This window comes from Triturus cristatus, chromosome 11 (assembly GCF_964204655.1).
Source record: "Triturus cristatus chromosome 11, aTriCri1.1, whole genome shotgun sequence".
NCBI lineage: Eukaryota > Metazoa > Chordata > Amphibia > Caudata > Salamandridae > Triturus > Triturus cristatus.
The window spans coordinates 597935060-597955966 of NC_140594.1; the positions used below are offsets into that span (position 1 = coordinate 597935060).

Genomic DNA, 20907 nt, shown 5'->3' on the forward strand with positions numbered 1-20907 from the left:
CTCCAAGTGCGAGGGTCCGGACATCAAAGGGCGCCAGACCTATAACTAGGGCAGCTCCAGAGCAGGAGGGCAGTTGTATCCTGGAGTCGAGAGACACCGAGAGAACTCAGCCTTGACGGACTACTGGCGCTGCCGTAGCCCTGCCTTGTGAACTATCGTCCTGCCTGCTGGCGCTGCCGCGGCCTTCTGCATCATCCATCCTCGTCGGGACCTGCTGGCGCTGCCGCGGACCGTTGTAACGACCACCTTCATCGGGACCTGCTGGCGCTGCCGCGGACCGTGTAACGACCACCTCCATCGGGACCTGCTGGCGCTGCCACGGACCGTGTAACGACCATCTTCACCGGGACCTGCTGGCGCTGCCGCGGCCCGTCCAAGCTAGAACACCGAGCTCGAGGATTGTGAGCTATCCACCATACCATTTCAGCTACCAGATTGGTAACCAGACTGTCCCGCTACCCCCTTTCCCCAAACCAAGAGACGCTAATCGAGGGGACCCCTGAGTCCAGACCTCCTTGTACCATTTCATCGTACCTTAAGAAATCACCTATAAAGAACGCTAAATCCTATCCTTGTGTGGTGTATATCTGTGGGGGGGAAGTTATTCATCTGTACGATCGCTGGAGACGGCTCTCCCCAGAGACCTCTCCCCTTGTCCTCGGCCGACCCTCCCGGTCCGTCTAACAGTGCAGCAGTGTGCGGAGTGCAGCAGTGTGTAATGCAGCAGTGTGCGCAGCAGTGTGTGGCGTGTGACAGTGTGCGGCGTGCAGCAGTGTGCAGCGTGCAGCAGTGTGTGGCGTGCAGCAGTGTGTGGCATGCAGCAGTGTGTGGCGTGGTTTGTAAACAACAAGAAAAGCGGACATCAAAGGAAGGGTGGGAGGGAGCGAGCATATGGAGTGTGAGTTATAACGAAAGTTAATTGTTGTAAGAGGGGATGCAGGAAGTGAGGCCAAGCACGCGCTGACGAAAGCAGTCTGCTTCTTTCAAGTCCGATGCCAGATGCCAGCTTCGTGCTTGAATGCCTCACATGCACTGGCCATAAACCGCATTCCTAAGGTCTTGTGCCCCTTACTAAATCTCTCTGAATGTGTGAGGCGGCGCACGCGCAGGAAGTAGCTGGTGGCAAATGGAATGCGTGTGGTTGTGCGCGTGACCGCCACCCGATCCGCCTGGGAAGCCATTGGGAGCATTTTCTGAAGCCCCTACATAAGTCTCGCTGTGCAATCGCTTGCGCGATAGCCAGGCGAGACCTAAAAAAATGATAGCCAGGCGAGACCTAAAAAAATGAATCTCAGTCAAAAAATGCCCAACACTAGCAACCACCGGCACAAATATGCCGTCCATTGCTGACTCAAGTTCAATAGTATGAGTAGGATTGCGCTGGTTAACAGTTACACCTGTTATTGAGTGCTTAGAGGCAAGTGGTTAAGAGGTACAGCTGTTATTAATCGCTTCGAAGCAATTGGTTAAGAGTTACACCTGTTAGTAAGCATTGAGAGGCAATTTATTTTGTGGTGCACGTTATAAGAATAGTAAATATGTTCTATATTACACATGTATACAAACGATCCCTTCCTGTCCGCAAAAGCGGACATCGGACAAACCACATCTGTAACTGAAATGTATAACATGACAGAAAATGTATTATGCATAAGTTGGAAAATCAACAAAAGATAAAATGCCAGCTACATCAACAATGTCACTATATTATGCAGCCATGGTTCTCAAAAAAATATGTTTAAAAAAAATATGTTGTATATTACTCGGCTCGTTGAACCTTTCTGCGCTACTTCTTTTTCCCATATCGATCGAGTTTTAGTCTTTCGTTTCAAGCAACATGTCTGAAGTGAAGTGACTGACTCTACCTTTCCCCACTAGCCTCTCACTCTGACAATATCTTGAGATCTCAGAATTCGCATTTATTCCCCGACATACGGGAAGATCTATTTAGTCGTGGGATATATTTGGAATCCCACTATCTGCCACTCAGGCCGATGCCTTGTGTGACCTTGTGAAGGCCCTGGCTCCCTCAGCAGTAGAGCTCAATTACTCCTCTCTGCTGACGACCCCTTTTCTCCTTCGTCTGCAGGGAGGTCGGGTTAATAAAAAGTTGCTTGTTTTCCATTGGGAGCCATCATGCGATGACCTCCGACCCGCGTGCCTCGCTCCCTTTAATTTCGTGCCCTTGTGAGTGACAGCTCGGATACATATCAGAAATAAATGCCCTGCTGGTGTTTATGAAGCTGGCTGGAAATACAGGCCATGTGCAGGCCTTTCTGCGTCACTTCCCTGAACGTCTCTGTTTAGCTCAGCGGTAAAGAGCAGGTCTGCTGGTGGAGCTCCCGGGGTGAGCATTCTGTCTGCGCAAATGTCAGAGCACTGCCTGCCAAGAGATTTGCTTATTGTAAAGATTCTTATTACAGCAATTACTTCCATAGGGAGGCATGAGTTGCGTTAGTGCAGACATGTTCCCATCACAGGGATGGTTCTGTAACAGGAATTACAGCCAAAGTGATTCAGGAACTGGAGCTGTCAGGAGATGGTCTAATATGAGATGCTCATATGTCCGAAATTGATACAATAAAGCAATTTCTATTTTTCCCTTTCACTAATCCCTCTGTGACCGTCAATCACGGCGCATGCTTAATCCTCGGTAATACTATCCATGCAATAATTACATTACTGCACCTGGAATGCTTGTGTTTCATCTGAATTAGCGTTTTTTTTGTATGTTTTAACGTAGGGTCTCATTGTTACCACTTTATCATCCTTTCTGACGGATATATCTTGCATTGCGAGGCAATGTAATACATAAGAAACACTGTATCATGCGTTGCCTGTATTTTCCAGGTGGGGCACGATACCTCGTGGCACTCACAATGCGGTCCAGAGATGGGGAATATCTTCTGGAAATACTATTCACATGAGTTTTTTTCATTTCTGAATACTGACCACCACTAACAGCTAGTGGCAACCGTGTTTTTTTCAGTAATGTGATGGTGAATTACTTCATTCGTTTTGTAACACTACAGACGGTGGAACGGTGGAACATGAGTTGTCAGTAATAATGTACATTAAGAGCTGCAAAGCCTGATATCATGAGGTTTTCTCCTAAAAAAAACATTTGTGTGGATAAATGTCATGACAGTGATAAAGTTGTGTATAACTTGTAATGCCGTTTCATGTGTAAAATTCCATTTGCACCTGAGCCGGTATTACACAAACAGTGCGTTTTCATCTTCAGTGTTCTTTCAGCCATTCTTGGGCCTTGAGGCTTAGGGTGGGCATGTCTCCTGATTAGGGATGGGGAAGAGGTTTCCCAGAAGAGTTTTTCTAGTTCTCTCTTCTAGAATTATGAGGATGACTTCCTGTAAGAAAGTGCCCTCTTTTTGCATGGTTGTCCCCACTTTTTGCTAAACTGCTGATGCGCTTTGACTGAGTGTGCCCTGGATTCCTGCTAAATAGGTACAATGGGCCTATGTTCTTTCCCTAAAACTGCATTGAAAACAAAACCCAATTGGCGCTCTTTGGCCACAGATCAGCCCCTTGTAAATGGTACCACAGGTACCAAGGGCACCGTGGCCAGGGAAGGCCTCTAAGGGCTGCATGCCACCCTTAGAGGCCCTGTACTTTTACAAACACACACTGCCTTTGCAGACTGCGTGTTTTGGTGCAGAGAAAAGTGAAGAGTCGACATGGCACACATCCCTGTGTGCCATGCCTACAACCCACTGCCCTGGGATAGGTCAGCCACTCCTCCAGCTGGGTGCACAATACCAGTGGTGAGGGTACAGGTGCATGAGCCATGTAACCCTACAGTGTGTAAGTCAATTCTTAGACATTGTAAGTGCAGTAATGCCAATAAGAGTATATGGTGCTGGGAGTTTGTCATTACAAACTCCACAGTACCATAATGGCTTTACTGAAAACTGGGAAGTTTGGTATCACACTTCCCAGCACAGTAAGCCCACATTGATGTCAGTGTGGGATTTAATGAAAAATGCACACACAGAGCATCTTAGAGATGACCCCTGAAAAAAGACCTACCACTAGTGTCCAGGCTGAGTGGCTGCTTGCCAGGTGCCACCACCAGACATGTTTCTGGACCCCTGGGTTGAGAGCCTGCTGCTCTCGGGGGTCAGAAACAATGCACATCCTGGGATGAGGTTCCAAGCCTCCTCCCCCAGGATGGGCAGGGTCCACGAAGGGGAAGCTTCAAAGGATTGCCGCCTTTGTGAGCTTCCCCAGGCCTTTTCTGCTTCCAGCAACTGGCCCCCAATGGTTCTGACCCCCACTTTGGGTGGGAGACTCGGCAGGAAAACCAAGTGAGGGAGGTGTGTCCACCTTTGCCATCTCCACCCCTCAGGTGGGGGAGGCGAGGTGAAGCTCCACTTTCAGTTCCCACCATCTTGCAGATGGGGGGACCCAGCCAACCAAAGAGAGGCATATGCCCCCCTTCCACTGGAGGGTGACATAATAGGGGGTGGATCCACCCGAAGGAAGGGACCCATTGTTCCCAACCTTTACCTACCTGTACCACCCCAAAATCTAGTATTTAGGGGCACCCCTGAACCTTGCCTCCTCAGACAAGAACCGACCATGAAGAAAAGAAGAAGGACTGAAGAGCTGTGCTGAAGCTAAGCAGAGGAGGATGCCCATTGACTTGGCCCCAGCCCTGCTGGCCTATCCCAACCTTGAACCTGCAGAAGCGAAATCCTGGTGTGTTCTGCAGCCAGCAACCTCAAGAACCCAGAGGACCTGCCCTGCCTTCCACAGAAAATAATCTGTCTCCCATTAGCACTGGATTTGCTCACCCACCGACTCTGGCCAAATCCACAAGTCTGCACCACTCTGCACCCGATGCCCACAGCCTGAGTTCAAGTGGCCCAACATCACGAGGAGGTCTTCCCCGTGATCCTGACCTGAGATCCGGTGATCTCTGACCTGCCTTAACCCTCTCCACGATGCCTGCAGTCTCTTTCTGGAGGATCCCCCACCGCAACCGGAGATGGTAAGAGAAACCCGATGCCTAAAGACACCCCTGCACCCGAAGTCCCACGGACTTGAGTGGCATCCCCAGTTTGCCCAACTTACCTCGCCAACTGGTGGTCACCTCCAGAAGATCTTTGTCCCCGAGCCTGCAGTCTTTGTTGAAACCGGAGAATCCCCATTGAAATCAACAGGTGACCCCCTGTGCCTCTGCGGATGTACTTTGGGTGTTAACTCGGATCCCCCTTTGCCCTGAGCCTAACACTAGGAGCTTTGCTCCCACAACCCTGTGGTCTGCTCGTAAGCAGCCACCAACCGGAGAGCCTCTATCCCCCATTGGATAACATTGGGCCTCAGCACTCTGCACCTGGCCACTCTAGTGCCACTGAGAGTGCTTAGAGAGTGAGTCCTTGACTCTGGAGGAAACTTTGTCCTAACCCCAGAAACTCAACCCCAAAGACCGAGAACTTACCTGTTAACCGATAACTTAATTCCTCTCTATAGTAATATTTTGACTGTTTTTCCTTGAAAAATGTTTTGCGTGGAGTTGATTTGTATGAAAACCTGAAAAACTACAACTGTGCAAAACTGTTTTTACTTACCTTTCTCTAGGAAATGTCCCAGTGTGATATTTATACATATCACACTAGGTAGAAAAAGTAACTTAAAAAGTAATCTGAAAAGTAACCAAAAAGTAATTTTGGCATTTTAACTTACCTGTATATCAATGAATTGCATTTGAACTTGAACTCAATTATAAAACTCTGCATAGGATTCTGCAAAACATTTATTTCACTTACCTGTGACAGGAATGGTCTGAGTTCATTCTTTGAGTGTGTGACATCATTTGCTCATTTGCTGATTGAGTGTGTACAACAAATGCTTAACAGGACCCTCTGATAAAGCCATACTGCTCAACCACACTACCACAAATAGACAGTAAGGTGCTATCTACTTTTACTTCTGCCTACCTTTGTGGTTCCACTGGACTTTGTGCACACTATATCTCATTTTGGTATATTTTATACAGATCCAGCTTCCTACACTTCATGCATGAATGGCACCCAGAATTAATCTCCTCATACCCTAAGGGCTCAAGTGTATGGCTAAATGTCTTGAGCTATCTATGGCACCTGTCCAAAATACTCCCTTTTTATTAATGTTTCTCTTGAAAAGTTCCCTCTTTTGTTTTTTACTTTTTCACTTGAAGACCACTCAAGTGTAATTCTAATAGAATGCCATTGTAGCTTTTGGTCTTGATTGGTTGGGGAGACACTAAAAATGCACCACATATAAAAGTAGGTTTCTGTTGCAGTAATCCTCCCCACAATTTCTGCCAGAATTCTGATGCACTTTGACTTGATGTGCCCTGCGTCCCTGCCAATCAGGGTCCCAGGGCCTATGTTCTTTCCCAAAACATTTGGACCCACAATTGGCACTCTGTGGCCACACGTAAGTCCCTTGTAAAAGGAGCCATGGGTACCAAGGGCACTGTGACAAGGGAAGGACTCTAAGGGCTGCAGCACATATTGTGCCACTCTTAGAGGTCCCGTACCTTAACCCACACACACTTCCATTGCAGGCTGCATGTTTTGGCACAGAGAAAAGTGAAGAGTTGACATGGCACACATACCTGTGTGCCATGCCTGCAACCCACTGCCTATGGTATAGGTATGTCATCCCTCTAGCTGGGTACCCTATACCACCGGTGAGGGTACAGTTACATGAGCAGTGTACCCTTACCTTGTCTAAGTCCATTCTTAGACATTGTAACCACTGTAAATCCATAAAGAGTATATGGTCTTGGAATATGTCATTATGAACTCCACAGCACCATAATGGCTTTACTGAATTCTGCAACGTTTGGTAACAAACTTCTCAGCATAATAAACTCACACTGATGCCAGTGTGGGATTCATTATGCAATGCACTCAGAGGGCATCTTAGAGATGCCCCCTGAAGAACAACCAGCCTCTGATGGGTTACCTGACTGGTAAACACCAGCCTGCCACTACGAGACAAGTTTCTGGACCCCTTGGGTGGGAGCTTTTGCACCCGAAGCCAGGAAACAAAACATTTCCTGGGCGGAGGTGTTCTCAACTCCCCAGGTCAGGAAGAGACATCTGTAGTAGGGGAGCTTCAATGGCCTTGCTGCCTTTGCAACGTGACCCCCAGCCTCTCCTGCTATCAGGAGTAGGCCCACTTCCTGTCTCACCCCCTTTTCAATGGGAAGACAGGCAAGAAATATTAGAACAGCCCAGAAGGTGTGCCCAACTGAGCCAACCCCACACCTCAGATGGGGAGGCGAAGTGAAGCCCACTCTTCAGTGCCTGCCATCTTGCAGATGGCAGGCACTCTCCAATCAGGATTAGTGATTGTGCCCACTCCCCCATGTGGTGTCAGCGCACATCAAGGGTGTTGTCAACCTAATGTCAGTAGCCCATTGACTACTACCTCGGGACCCCTAAAACACCCCCTAAATACAGTATTTAGGGGGCAGCCCTGAACGCAAAAGGAAGATTTCTGCAACCTACGTAGAGGAAGGACAGAAGAAGTCACACAGCAGAGAAGAATACAGAGAAGAACTGACTTGGCCCTAGCCCTACCGGCCCATTTGCAGTTTCCGGAAATCCTACGCCAAAAGTCAACCTGCCCTGTAGCCAGTGACCTTGTTAGACCTGGGGGTCGCTAGTTGGCTGAGGTAGGTACCTTAGGCCAAATATGGACCCTTGCTTCCACGTCAGGGAAAGGAAGGACACCTTCTAAGATAGACCCCGCTCACTCCCTTGGTAGCTTGGCACGAGCAGCCAGGCTTATCTTCAAGGCAAGTGTGTAAAGTAACCCAATGATGACACCACAAATGAACTCCACACGAGTTTCATAAAAACAAGTATACATTTATATAAAAGATATATGAAGAGACCACACAATATAAATCCAACATATGCGTATTTGTAATATTCCTCCTGGCCGGTTGTTAGGCCAGCCAGCCCTTGTAAGTTCTGGCGATATTAATGAGAAATTCTAAATGATCCACTGCAGTCCTAATACAATGCTATACAGTTTGTAATGCTAGAATCAGTCACTTCGAAATGTAAAAATAACGCAGTTGGTTAGGCAACAATAAAGCAGTTCGGAATTCCAAAATAATGCAATGAGTAACGCAACAATCAGGTAGTTTGTTATGCAACCTAACGCAATGCGTAATGCAACAATCAGGTAGTTCGTAATGCAGAAATAATTCAATGCGTAATGCAACAAACAGGTAGTTGGTAATGCAGAAATAATGCAATGAATAATACACTAATCAGGTAGTTCGTAATGCAGAAATAATGCAATGAATAATACACTCCAGCACCGATCTCGGTGCCTTAGGCGGTCTCTCCGCCACTCGTACTGACTCGCAGTCAGCTTCTGTCAACAGATGCCCCTACATGGGTATGGTGTAAACCAAAGTGCAGCTCCGCACTCCGGCCCCGGTACTGTCTCTCCTTGGCAAGTACGGGCCGCGATACGAACTGAAGCAGTGGCTCGCGCTGAAGGAATGGGAAAGGCCAAGAGCGTCTCTCTCTGAGCCCGCACCCCTCCCCAGGTGGCGACACACGTTACCTGCGGAGTGCGACCTCGCTCTCCCCTACTCCTCCAGCGACTTGGGCCTCCAATGCAATCTTTGTGGATTCCGGGCAGTGGAACTCGGGCCCTCCCTCGGCGGGGTTGGTTCAAGGTCCCGCTCTGGCAACGGCGGGCTTGGGCCAGCGGCTCAGCTCCTCTGTGGCTGCCAGGCCGGGCAGCTGGTGCTACGAAGATCTCAGGCTGCAACAGGGTACACGCACACAGCGTCGCTGAAACTCACTTGAACTCCGGGTGCACGATAACAGGACAATCCTCACTAAGGGCTCAGACTGCAAAAAGCACACACACACAGCGTCCCCTAGACTCGCTTGGACTACAGGTGCCCACGATCACAGGGCAATTCTTAAGAGGGTCTCAGGCTGCAAAAAGCACATGCACACAGCGTCACTGACACTCTCCTGGAAACTTTTGTGTTCACGAGTTTCAGCAACAGGGAGCCAGCTCACCTCGGGCCCTTGGGGAAAAGTTACTTCTGGACACAGCACACAGCAAAGTCCTTTCAAGCAGGTGGACACAGCTCACAGCAAAGTCCCTTTGGCCTCTCCTTGGTCAAAGCAGCAAACTGCAGGCTAGCCCCAGAACACACAGCAAGGGTCAGCCCTTTCCTTCAGTCTCTTCAGCTGTTTCTTCCTTGGCGGAGGTTCCTCTTGACCACAAAGTAGGTTCAATCCTTTTCAGTTTTGATCAATCAATTTCTCCCAAGTTCAGGGGCTTCAGCTCTCATAGTTATACCCCTAAATGTCTTTGAAGTCTTTGTGTTCAGGGGGGCACTGACCCCTGTTCAAATCAGTTCTGTGTGCCTCCCTGCCAGTGACACCGTCTTCCTTTGATTAGTGGGGGTCTGGATTCTCAATCACTCAGCAGGAGATGGGACCACTGTTTTAAGGCAGCAACCCAGGCCTCTTCACCTCTAGGGGCTCCTCCTTCCCCCTACATTCCAGATGCAGGTCAGCCTGTTGCTGTCTCACCTCCTCCCCTGGGTCAAGAAATTCCGAAGATCCTATCACTTTCAAATCCAGACAGTCGATCCACAACCAGGTAGAGACACACATAAATGTTGGAGCACAAAAAGCCAGCCACTTCTAAAGGAGTGGCTTCTAAACACACAATGCAAAATCTACCTTCACAAAAAGATGTGTTATTGAATTGTGACTTCAGGAATATTAAACTTCACCTCTCCATCTTAAGCCTTTGGGAAGATAGGCTAGAAATATATTACACAGCCTCCCCATTCTATCCTATGGGCAAGATGGCCTTTCAACAGTGAAAAACGAAATGGAGATTTTTTCACTGTCAAGACATGGTACTCACCTTAGTACATGTCCTACCTTTCACATGCACTGCACCATGCCCAGGGGGTACCTTGGACCTACCATAGGGGTGTCTGATGCGCATAGAAAGGGAAGGGTAAGGCCTGGCAAGTGGGTACACTTGTCAGGACAACATAGCAGTTTAATAAATAGTGCTCAGGCACTGCAATGGCAGGCCTGAGTTCTCTCTTTAAGGCTACTTGTGTGGGTGGCACAATTAGTGCTGCAGGCCCACTAGTAGCATTTGCATTACCAGCCCTGGCACACACAGTGCACTTTACTAGGGCCTTTACTAGTAAGGCAAACATACCAATCGTGGACAACCAATAACCATTACACTTTACACAGGAAGCACTTGCACTTTGACACTGATCAGCAGTGACAACGTGCCCAAAGCATCGAAGTTGGCAACACCATGTCAGAAAAAAGGTCTAGGGGGAAAGCAAAATGTTTAGGGAACTTTATCCAAAAAGGGCCAAGTCCAACACAACCCCCTCCCAGCGAAAAACCAGGATAGACCAATCAACTACCTTGATGGAATTCCTTGCTTGGGGCGATAGAACACAGACGCAGGCCCGCTACTGCTGGGACACCCTCCTGTTCTATGCCTTCCTGACCCCAGGGTACTCTCTTGGTCACTACTCCAAGGGCCAACTATGCCGCTCCATGGGTACTTCCTAGAGTTATAATAACGGGGTGACCCAAAAGCCACCGGGCCTGGGTAGATAGTGGTACAAAAAGATATGTCCCAGTGGAAATCAAATGAAACAGAAAAATCGATAAAGCGTATTAATCAATAGAATCTAACCAAAGTCAAACACCACCATTAATCCCTTTCAAACAATGGGTCTACTTTAATTGAATCATAGTATTTTAATAAATCAATACATACAATGGAAAACAAATCCTAAATGCATATATTCTTTACAATCAGGTACACAGAGGAATGAAGTGATAGGTGTATAAGAAGGATTGTGCAAAAGGACAGTGGTACATACATATATACATCAATCAGATAATTATAAACTTTCCCGACAGTGTTACTGTCCAATCATTAAATGTCAAGTCATAATATATTTACAGATAAACATTCTCTGTCATATATGTCTGACATAAAAATACAGAAGTGTTGACGTTTCAACCCCTGATTGGAACAGCCAATTTCATGCATTGTGGGCGGGGTCTTCATCAGGACAAAGGTGAGGGTGGGGAGGGGTGTTGGCACCTATGGGCAATGACATAAGATTATTTGGGTAATGCGTGCATAATGAAAAAAGATTTTTTATATATACAAATGTCATGGTGATTTACCAGTAGAGACAGCTCTATTGTTTCGGGCTGTATTTGAGAAATGCTGGGCTCGTAGGCTCCTGTGAAAAGAGAGGGCAGACAGGATACTAGGACCTGTGTTCCAAGAGCTACTGAGGGGTAACAAATATACATTATATAAAAATTCCAAGACAACAAACTTACTCAGACTTCTTAAAGATGTTCGAGGTTTTCAAAAAGTAAGGGCCCAGGTTGATGAGTAACCTGTGGCTGAAAAAAGTAATACCTATGTCACAAATTAGCCCTCTAAAACAGGTCGAGTTTTAAACGACATATTACATGCCAGAGCAAGGTGGCACATATATTAAAAACAGTACCAGTGATGTGTGTAATCGCGTATAATAACTGCCTTGCCAACATTAATATGCAATGTGCTTATAACCACTGTTATCAGCTTAAGGAAACCAAACTGTCAGCTTAAGAAGACAAGCCTCGGGCATCTGTATGTGACTCAGACGGACTTATTAGTGTGAAAGGGTGAAAGGGAAAGCACCAACTGGTTCTTAATACATGAACACATGGATATCGCGCCTAATGGGGGCGGTATAAGTAAGATATTTGGCTCCTGCTTCGGTTAAATAACCTCGTGATGCTTGAGCATAAAAACTGCGTTTGCTAGATGAGAAATATGAAAGAAAGCACTTGTTGAATGCAATTACATCAAAAATATTTGAAATATAATGCATCTCCGCTCTGTACAGATGCACCAAATGTCAAGATGCGCGCTGTATTGCATGCTCCAATTAAACTGGAGAAGTTTAAAAGTGATTGTCCCAAATAAACTTCACGGTATGAGCAAGGTGAAAAAAGCACTTCATTCATGCTTCAGTAAATGCCATTTGCGTGTCCCTATTTGACTAGAAAAGTTGTTAACTAATTCATTATGAATCATCCTAAAAACAGTGTAGTACATCATTTAAAAGATAGAAGAGATTAAATCTCCTGACAAAGACTGTGAGCAATTACATACTTCCCGGCGACTGGCATGAAAGGTGGGTACTTCCTGGCAGTCAGGGCCTCTTTAGGGGTGCTGGTCCCTTGCCAACCCCCACCTAGAGCGGTACCCCTGGAAGACCCATCGGTCAGGATATTGTCTCCAGTTATCCTGCCCTCCAGGTTAGAGGTGGGTTTACCCTGGTCACTTCTAGGTGACCTAGCCCAACTGGCTGGGCACGGTCCCACAGGTTTACCCACGGGGGACACCTTCCTCCCTTAACCTTCCATTTAGATTTCTGTGCCTGCCATTTAGGAATGGCACCCACAAACTTTAGGACTGTGGGAGCTCTGGTGACAGACGCCTCACACCCTCCTGACGCTAGGTGTTCTTCCTCACATAGCTGCCAAGTAGGCGCTAGGCCTTCAACCTGGTGCTCCTCTAAGGAACCCTCCAGTCTCTGGGTTGGGATGGTGAACCCCTGGGGAAGCTGCTCACTTCCCTGCCTCTCTTTTCAGACAGGGCTCTAGCCCACATTTTCCCCCCACTACTCTGGGACCTAACAGTTCTACTTCGCCTCTCTTCCCTCTCGAAGGCCTCCTCAAACCCTTGGACCCATGACCAGGGGTCAGGCTCTGGTGCCAGTTCCCGGGAATCAAAGAGCTCGCACCCTAACACGGGTTGGCGCAATCCTGCAAAATAATTACTGAGAGTAAGCTCCCTAGGGGCAAAATTGAGCAACCCCTTCAAATCATTTGCCACGCTAACCATCACCCAATCATCCACTGCACACTTGCACTCATCCACACTTGGCACTGGCTGTATGCTGCCACCATTCAAACTGGTCTCTGCCTGTTTAACTTTAATGTCCAGTTCCCTCATGCTTAACTCATGAGCTAAGAGAATCTTTTTCTCTTCCAAGGCGAGAGCGTTCCTGCTCTCCTCTGCTCGCTTCTCACTGTCAATGAGCAGCTTTTTCTCTTCGCTTGAGTTTTAAGTTTTAAAACCTTCAACTCATACTCTCTGACCCTTCGGTTTTCCTCCAGCTCCTCTGGTGAAAAACTCCTCCCTGAATGGCTACTACCAGCCCATGAGGCTGGTCCTCCCACTGGCAAATCCTCTGGACCAAATCCATTCCCTGGGTCATTCTCATCCACCTCAACATTACCCATCTCTTGAGCCCCTTTGGCTTCCCACCAGGCCCTTAAGGCCATTTGCAGCTCCTCCTTCTTGGCACTACTTTTCATGGGACATCCCAAAGCTCTGCAGAATTGCCTCAATTGATCAACTTTGTAGGTAAGCAATGCCTCAATGTCGAACTTTAATTCTGCAGCCTCACTGGCTACTTGACTCCACTGAGACATGATGTGTGGCTTAAAGGTCGCTCAAATATAGAACCAATAAATTAAAAAACCACAATATGTGGTTGCGTCATGGTCTGCGCAACTAGTGGTGTACACCAATTATTGTGAGTGAATTTGTAAATACACGTTCAATCCTAAACCGCTGACCACCAATGGTAGGTCCCAACCGCTGCCTCCAATGTTAGACCTGGTCGCTAGTTGGCTGAGGCCAAATAGGGACCCTTGCTTCCACATCAGGGAAAGGAAGGACACCTTCTCAGATAGCCCCCGCTCACCCCCTAGGTAGCTTGGCACGAGCAGCCAGGCTTATCTTCAAGGCAAGAGTGTAAAGTATTTGCAACCACGCTCTCAGTAACCAAATGATGACAACACAAATGGACTCCACACGAGTTTCATAAAAACGAGTATAAATTTAGATAAAATGATATACGATGAGACCACACGATATAAATCCAACATATGCGTATTGGTAATATTCCTTCTGGCCGGTTGTTAGGCCAGCAGCCCTTGTAAGTTCTGGCGATATTAATGAGCAATTCTAAATGACCCACTGCAGTCCTAATACAATGCTATTCAGTTCGTAATGTTAGAATCAGGCACTTGGCAATGTAAAAATAATGCAGTTTGTTATGCAACAATCAAGCAGTGCGTAATGCCAAAATAATGCAATGCGTAATGCAACAATCAGGTAGTTCGTTATGCAGCCTAACGCAATGCGTAATGCAATAATCAGGCAGTCCGTAATGCAGAAATAATGCAATGCGTAATGCAACAATCAGGTAGTTCGTAATGCAGAAATAATGCAATGCGTAATACGACAATCAGATAGTTCGTAATGCAGAAATAATGCAATGCGTAATGCAACAATCAGGTAGTTCGTAATGCAGAAATATTGCAATGTGTAGTACACTCCAGCACCGATCACAGTGCCTTAGGCGGTCTCTCCGCTACTCGTACTGACTCGAGGACAGCTTCTGTCAACAGATGCCCCCACATGGGTATGGTGTAAACCAAAGTGCAGCTCCGTACTCCTGCCCCGGTACTGCCACTCCATGGCAAGTACGGACCGCAATACGAGCTGAAGCAGAGGTTCGCATTGCTGGAATGGGAAAGGACAAGAGCATCTCTCTCCGAGCCCGCACCCCTCCCCAGGTGGTGACACACGTTACCTGGGGGGTGCGACCTCGCTCTCCTCTCCTCTTCCCGCGACTTGGGCCTCGATGCAATCTTTGTGGATTCCTGGCAGTGGAACTAGAGCCCTCCTTCGGCGGGGTTGGTTCGAGGTCCCGCTCTGGCAATGGCGGGCCAGGTCCGGGCCGCTGGTGCTACAAAGATCTCAGGCTGCAACAGGGCACACGCACAAAGCATCGCTGAGACTCACTTGAGCTGCAGTTGTCCACAATCACAGGGCACTCCTCGCGAAGGTCTCAGGCTGTACGAAGCACACGCACACAGCGTCGCTGAGACTCACTTGAACTCCGGGTGCACGATAACAGAGCAATCCTCATGAAGGTCTCAGGCTGCACAAAACACACGCACTCAGAGTCGCTGAGACTCACTTGGACTCCGGGTGCACGATAACAGGGCAATCCTCACGAAGGTCTCAGGCTGCACAAAGCACACAGCATTGCTGAGACTCACTTGGACCCAGGTGCACATGATCACAGGACAATCCTCACAAAGGGCTCAGGCTGCATAAAGCACACACACACAGCGTCACTGAGACTCTCCTGGAAACGTTTGTGTTCCTGAGTTTCCGCAACACGGAGCCAGCTCACTTTGGGCCCTTGGGGATAAGTTACTTCCGGACACAGCAAAGTCCTTTCAAGCAGGGGGACACAGCACACAGCAAAGACCCTTTGGCCTCTCCTTGGTGAAAGCAGCAAACTGCAGGCCAGCCCCAGAACACACAGCAAGGGTCAGTCCTTTCCTTCAGTCTCTTCAGCTGTTTCTCCCTTGGCAGAGGTTCCTCTTGATCATGAAGTAGGTTCAATCCTTTTCAGTCTTGATCAATCAATTCCTCCAAAGTTCAGGGGCTTCAGCTCTCATAGTTATACCCCTAAATGTCTTTGAAGTCCTTCAGTTCAGGGGGGCACTGACCCCTGTTTAAACCATTCTGGGTGCCTCCCTGCCAGTGACACCTTCTTCCTTTGATTAGTGGGGGTCTGGATTCTCAATCACTCAGCAGGAGATGGGACCATTGTTTTATGGCAGCAGCCCAGGCCTCTTTACCTCTAGGGGCTACTCCTCCCCCTTACACTCCAGATGCAGGTCACCCTGTTGCTGTCTCAACTCCTCCCCTGGGTCAAGAAATTCCCCAGATCCTATCACTTTCAAATCCAGACCGTCAATCCACAACCAGGCAGAGACACACAGAAATGTTGGAGCACAAAAACACAGCAACTTCTAAAAGAGTGGCTTCTAAACTCACAATCCAAAAACCACCTTCACAAAAAGATGTGTTATTGAATTGTGAGTTCAGGCATACTAAACTTCACCTCTCCACCTTAAGCCTTTGGGAAGATAGGCTGGAAACATCTTACACAGCCTCCCCATCCTGTCCTATGGGCAAGATGGCCTTTCAACAGTGAAAAACAAAATGGAGATTATTTCACTGTCAGGACATGGTGCACACCTTAGTACATGTCCTACCTTTCACATGCATGCACCCTGCCCAGGGGGTACCTTGGACCTACCATAGGGGTGTCTGATGCACATAGAAAGGGAAGGGTAAGGCCTGGTAAGTGGGTGTACTTGTCAGGACAACATGGCAGTTTAACAAACTTCGCGCAGGCACTGCAATGGCAGGCCTGAGTTTTCTCTTTAAGGCTACTTGTGTGGGTGGCACAATTAGTGCTGCAGGCCCACTAGTAGCATTTGCATTTCCAGCCCTGGCAAATGTAGTACACTTTACTAGGGACTTTACTAGTAAGGCAAACCTCCCAATCATGGACAACCAATTACCATGACACTTTATACAGGGAGCACTTGCACTTTGACACTGATCAGCAGTGGCAAAGTGCTCAAAGCATCTAAGTTGGCAACACTATGTCAGAAAAAATGTCTAGGGAGAAAGCAAAAAGTTTAGGGAACTTTAGCCAAAAGGGTCAAGTCCAACAGACCTCCACAACCTCTGGGAGGACTGACTGCCTTCAATAAAGACCGGATCTCCTGTGAACAGCAGCTCTGTTCAAAAGAAACTCCAAAGACAGACTTTGAACCTGCTGATGACGAAGAAACTCAATGCTTGGAACCAACACTGCACCCGTCGCCTACGGGCCGAGTCCAAGTAGTCTACCAGTCCCATTGAGGTCCCCCAGTGCCCTCCAGGACTCCCCAATTTCCCTTACAGCCTCTGCACGGAGACCCCACCAACCGTGAATAGACCGGTAAGGAGAAATCCGACCTCAAAAGGCACCCCTGTATCTGGCCGCCCTGCGTCCTGGAGAAGAGGACCTGAGGTGCACCTACATTCCTGAGCCCTCCAACTTACCTGCCCTGTTGTTGGTTCCTCCCAGAAGACTTCCTGCTCTGAACCTGTACCCAAAATCCCAAATTCGCAACCTCCATAGGATTTTATTGAGCTCCCAACCTAAGCACTCTGCACCCGGCCGCCCTAGTGCCGCTGGTGGTGTGGACTTGGTGCTTACACAGGCCCCCTTTGTTCTTACCTTAACCCTAGGACCTTGACTCTCGAGATAGAGTGGCCTGCCGGTGAGCAGCCCCCAATCGAGGTGCCTCCCAGCCCTCTTGGCTAACACTGGCATCCTGCACTCTGCACCTGGCCGCCCTAGTGCGGCTAGTGGTGCAATTTGAGTGCCTACCTGGAGACCTTGGTCTTAACCCCAAAAACTCCCACTTGTAAGACGTTTACATACCTGTGAAACCGATAACAACTTTACTGCCTTAGTAACCCAGGTTAAGAGATTTTGGGGCCTAAAATGTTCTAAGTGTTGAACTGATGTTTTTATGGAGAAAAGAGAACTAAAACTGCAAAGTATAAAGGGTTTTACTTATCTTGTATTATGAGGTCCTAAGGTGTGGTAGGTCTAGGCATACCATCCCCAGTATTGAAAGTAATGCAAAAATAACTAACAAGTAATCTAAAAATAATTACTGTGTAATTTAACTGTTTCAAAAGCATATACAAACCTGTGACGATTGCAACTTCAATTACAACTTAATTTCCTTGAACAGTCTTTCATTTGAGAGTATATTTTACTTACCGGTGCAAAGGCCTGCTTGGTTCTTAAATAAAACAGAAGTATACCTTTTCATACATACCTAATTGGTCTGGATTCTGTCTCCGAGTGTATTTAATCAGTCCTTGATTGAGTGAATACAATAAATGCAAACACACCCTCTGGATAAGCCTAACTGCTCGCCCCCACACTACTAAAAAGAGTGCTGTTAGTACTTACCTAATTTAGCTTCTGCTTTACCTCTGTGGACTTCCTGGACTCTGTGCACACTATACCTTAAATTGGTATAGTATATACTGACCCAACTTTTTACAATCAGGCTTTAATTTTATAGGAGGGCTTTCCTTACCTCAGGGTGGGCAGGCTGCCTCTTTAGCAATTTATCCATCATAGTATAGAATCAGCCATAATTTAACCTGGGGATAGGTCTAGAGAATCAGCGGGCAAAGTCCATGCACATTGCATAGTTGGAACTTCATCTGCACACCAAATGTGAAATATGAATTTGTTAATCTCAGTGCTGAAATGGGCATATCCTCACGTGTACTGTGTACTGTCTCTTTTTCATTTTCTTGCCTTGTGTACTGGAACATCTCCTCGGATAAGGAGAGTAGATGTACTCACAGGGGCCTGGCTTCGATGCAGGTGGTGTGCAGTTCATTAACTTGCCCCTCAACAGCACCTTCAACACATCATGGACTGATTCAATCATAGTGGAAGCCTGTGCTGAGCTGGCACACAGGCACGAGGACAGCAGCAGCTCTTTTCACCAGGACACAGCGATCTGCGTGTGCTGCTGTGAAACTCATTGGAGCAGGCTGTTGGGGGTTTCATTTATCCTTGAATCTCAAACAGTAGGGGTAGAGAGGTGGCTGTAAAACCTAACAGGTGGGAATGTCAAACACATTGTTCTGGGCAGTACAACTTTTTAGCATATCCTTTGTTTTAAATGACTAAACATCTTCACCTATCAACAATTTAAATTAAATATATATTTACTGGAAGGTAACCCCTTGTAATTTCCACCAATTTCCTGACATAAAAGGCAAAGCAAATTATTATTATTTTTTAAAACTTTTTACAAATTGGTTTAATGTATTTAAACTAGGGTTGGGTGAAAAATTCCGTCATCAAAATTCGCAGACTTTTGCCTATTCCGCTTTCTGCTTGGAGCGCAGAGTTCGGGCAAAACTCCACCATCCGCAGCGTGGCAGAGTTTTCTTTCATGAGCGTCTCACCAACATTAAGTTGGCAAGCGCAAGTGAGAATTTGCATCACTTAGCATGATTTTCAGGCACTAGAACACCTCTCGGCAGGATTTTTCAACGCGGGCGGTCATGGCAGACTGCGACCGATAGACCATTTGTGTTTGTGTTGAGAAAGCTCCCGCTCGAGTAGAAAATCTACTTGAGTGGCAGAAAGAAGCAGTACCCTCTAGCGCGCCGCATGTTTCTGTTCGCTTTGGTTTTACAGCACGGAACAATCTTCTGGCAAATAAAATCAGCGTGAGATTGTGTTGAATTTCACCTACTCTACGAACTGCGTGAAGTCTAGTGCAGTGTTTATAAAACTCCGCAAGTTCCGACCACCCCTAATTTAAACCTCACAACTTCTTCTTCGACATGAAAAAGCAGACATACATCAAATGTGGCAATAGGCTTGATGTAATGTGTGACACTTTCAGGAGTTCTGGATTTTAGCTGGCAATGCTTTAGCATTCTGGGATTGTAGTTTCCTTTTCTCATTATTAGGAATTTTAAAACTTCCAGAATACAATGCGTTGATGGCAAAAATCAGGGACTGGTTGAACATGTCACATAGCATGGAGCCACAATGCAGCTACTAAGCCCCTGACCATATATTTTGTGGGGGTCCACTCACATCATGAATAGAAACAAATATCAACAAGAAATCTACACTAAAATCCATGCATTAATGATGTTAAAACAATCATCAGGATTAGTACGGATTCCTAAATGTGTAATATATAGATGGAATTGTTGTTAGAACTGTAGACTTATTTGGTGGTTTGAAGCAGACAAATCATCTTCTAAATAATTCTGCTCCAATGAGGCACATCCTTGCAAGCCTCTGAAAATGTTTCAAAACTAAACATGCATACCCCAGCCTTGATGTTACACCTCTTAAAGTAGCCGAGAGCCGGCACTGTCCGGCAGTGCATGTGTATGAGTTTGAGTGAGAGATTGAAATTAAAAGCAAAAAGTTTGTGAATTTACAAGTGTGATGATGACTAAGAATGAGAAGTGGTACATGTGTGCTTGTGTGAAACTGAATGTGTTTCAGAAACTATGAAATGGGCGTTTAAGTGTGTGAGTTGGTGGGTGTATTTGAGTGTGTGAATGTGAAAGAGGACAAAAGAATTTTGACTATTTTGAACATGTATAGTATGCATGTGTTAACAGTCCAACTCCATAATTTTCAGAGTAGCCAAGTTACAGTCTTTATGTATTTAGCAGAAGTGATTACACCTGCTAGCTTGGCAGTGAAGGTTAGAAATTAGGGGACAGATTTACAAGAAACTGACGCATCTCTGCATTATAGCAGAGATGCATCAGTTTATATGCGTCGTGCAAAAAAAACCTTGCGCCACCATGGATGCATCGCATTTACAATGCAGCGCACATGGCACAAGGATTGACAGATGCATCACGATTCTGTTGGCGCAAAGGTCACGCATTGCTGGAGTCGTGTTGCAAGCTCGACACAACTCCAGCAATTCTCTGGCGCGGCCTATACTTATTGTGCTGCATCACTTCTTATGCCTGCTTCAAGCAGGAATAAGGTTTTGAAGCAGTGGCGTCGTAGAAGTGGCTCAGTGAAATCTTGTTAATTTCACTGCATCACTTTTATGAGGCTTTCTTGCGTCAGAAAGCCCACCCTGTATCCATTATACCTGATGCAGGTATAATGTGGCGCAGGGCTTCACAATGTAATGCATCTCCCTAGATGCATCATGTTGCAAATGTGTTGCAATGTGGCACATTGTTTACAGTGCCGCTGCGTCACAAAAGTGATGCAACGGCAGTGCAAAAGTGTCGCAAGGGGCTTGTAAATCTGCCCCTAGATGTTTTCAAAAGCAACTAAGACTCCAGAAACTTTGAAGTCTGGGTGCAGGAAGTGCTTTT

General features: G+C 46.9%; 1 long non-coding RNA gene across 2 annotated transcripts in view; it reads right to left on the reverse strand.

The window, feature by feature from the left end:
* The window catches only part of LOC146785145 (uncharacterized), a 293334-nt gene that overhangs the window by 185730 nt on the left and 86697 nt on the right, over positions 1-20907 (reverse strand). Inside the window, exon 2 of one of the 2 annotated variants that reach the window (XR_014970924.1) lies at positions 11406-11471. The exons of the other annotated variant lie outside the window; for it this stretch is intronic. This is a non-coding gene — a long non-coding RNA (uncharacterized LOC146785145). The remainder of the gene's footprint in view (positions 1-11405; positions 11472-20907) is intronic. 2 annotated transcript variants of the gene reach the window in all.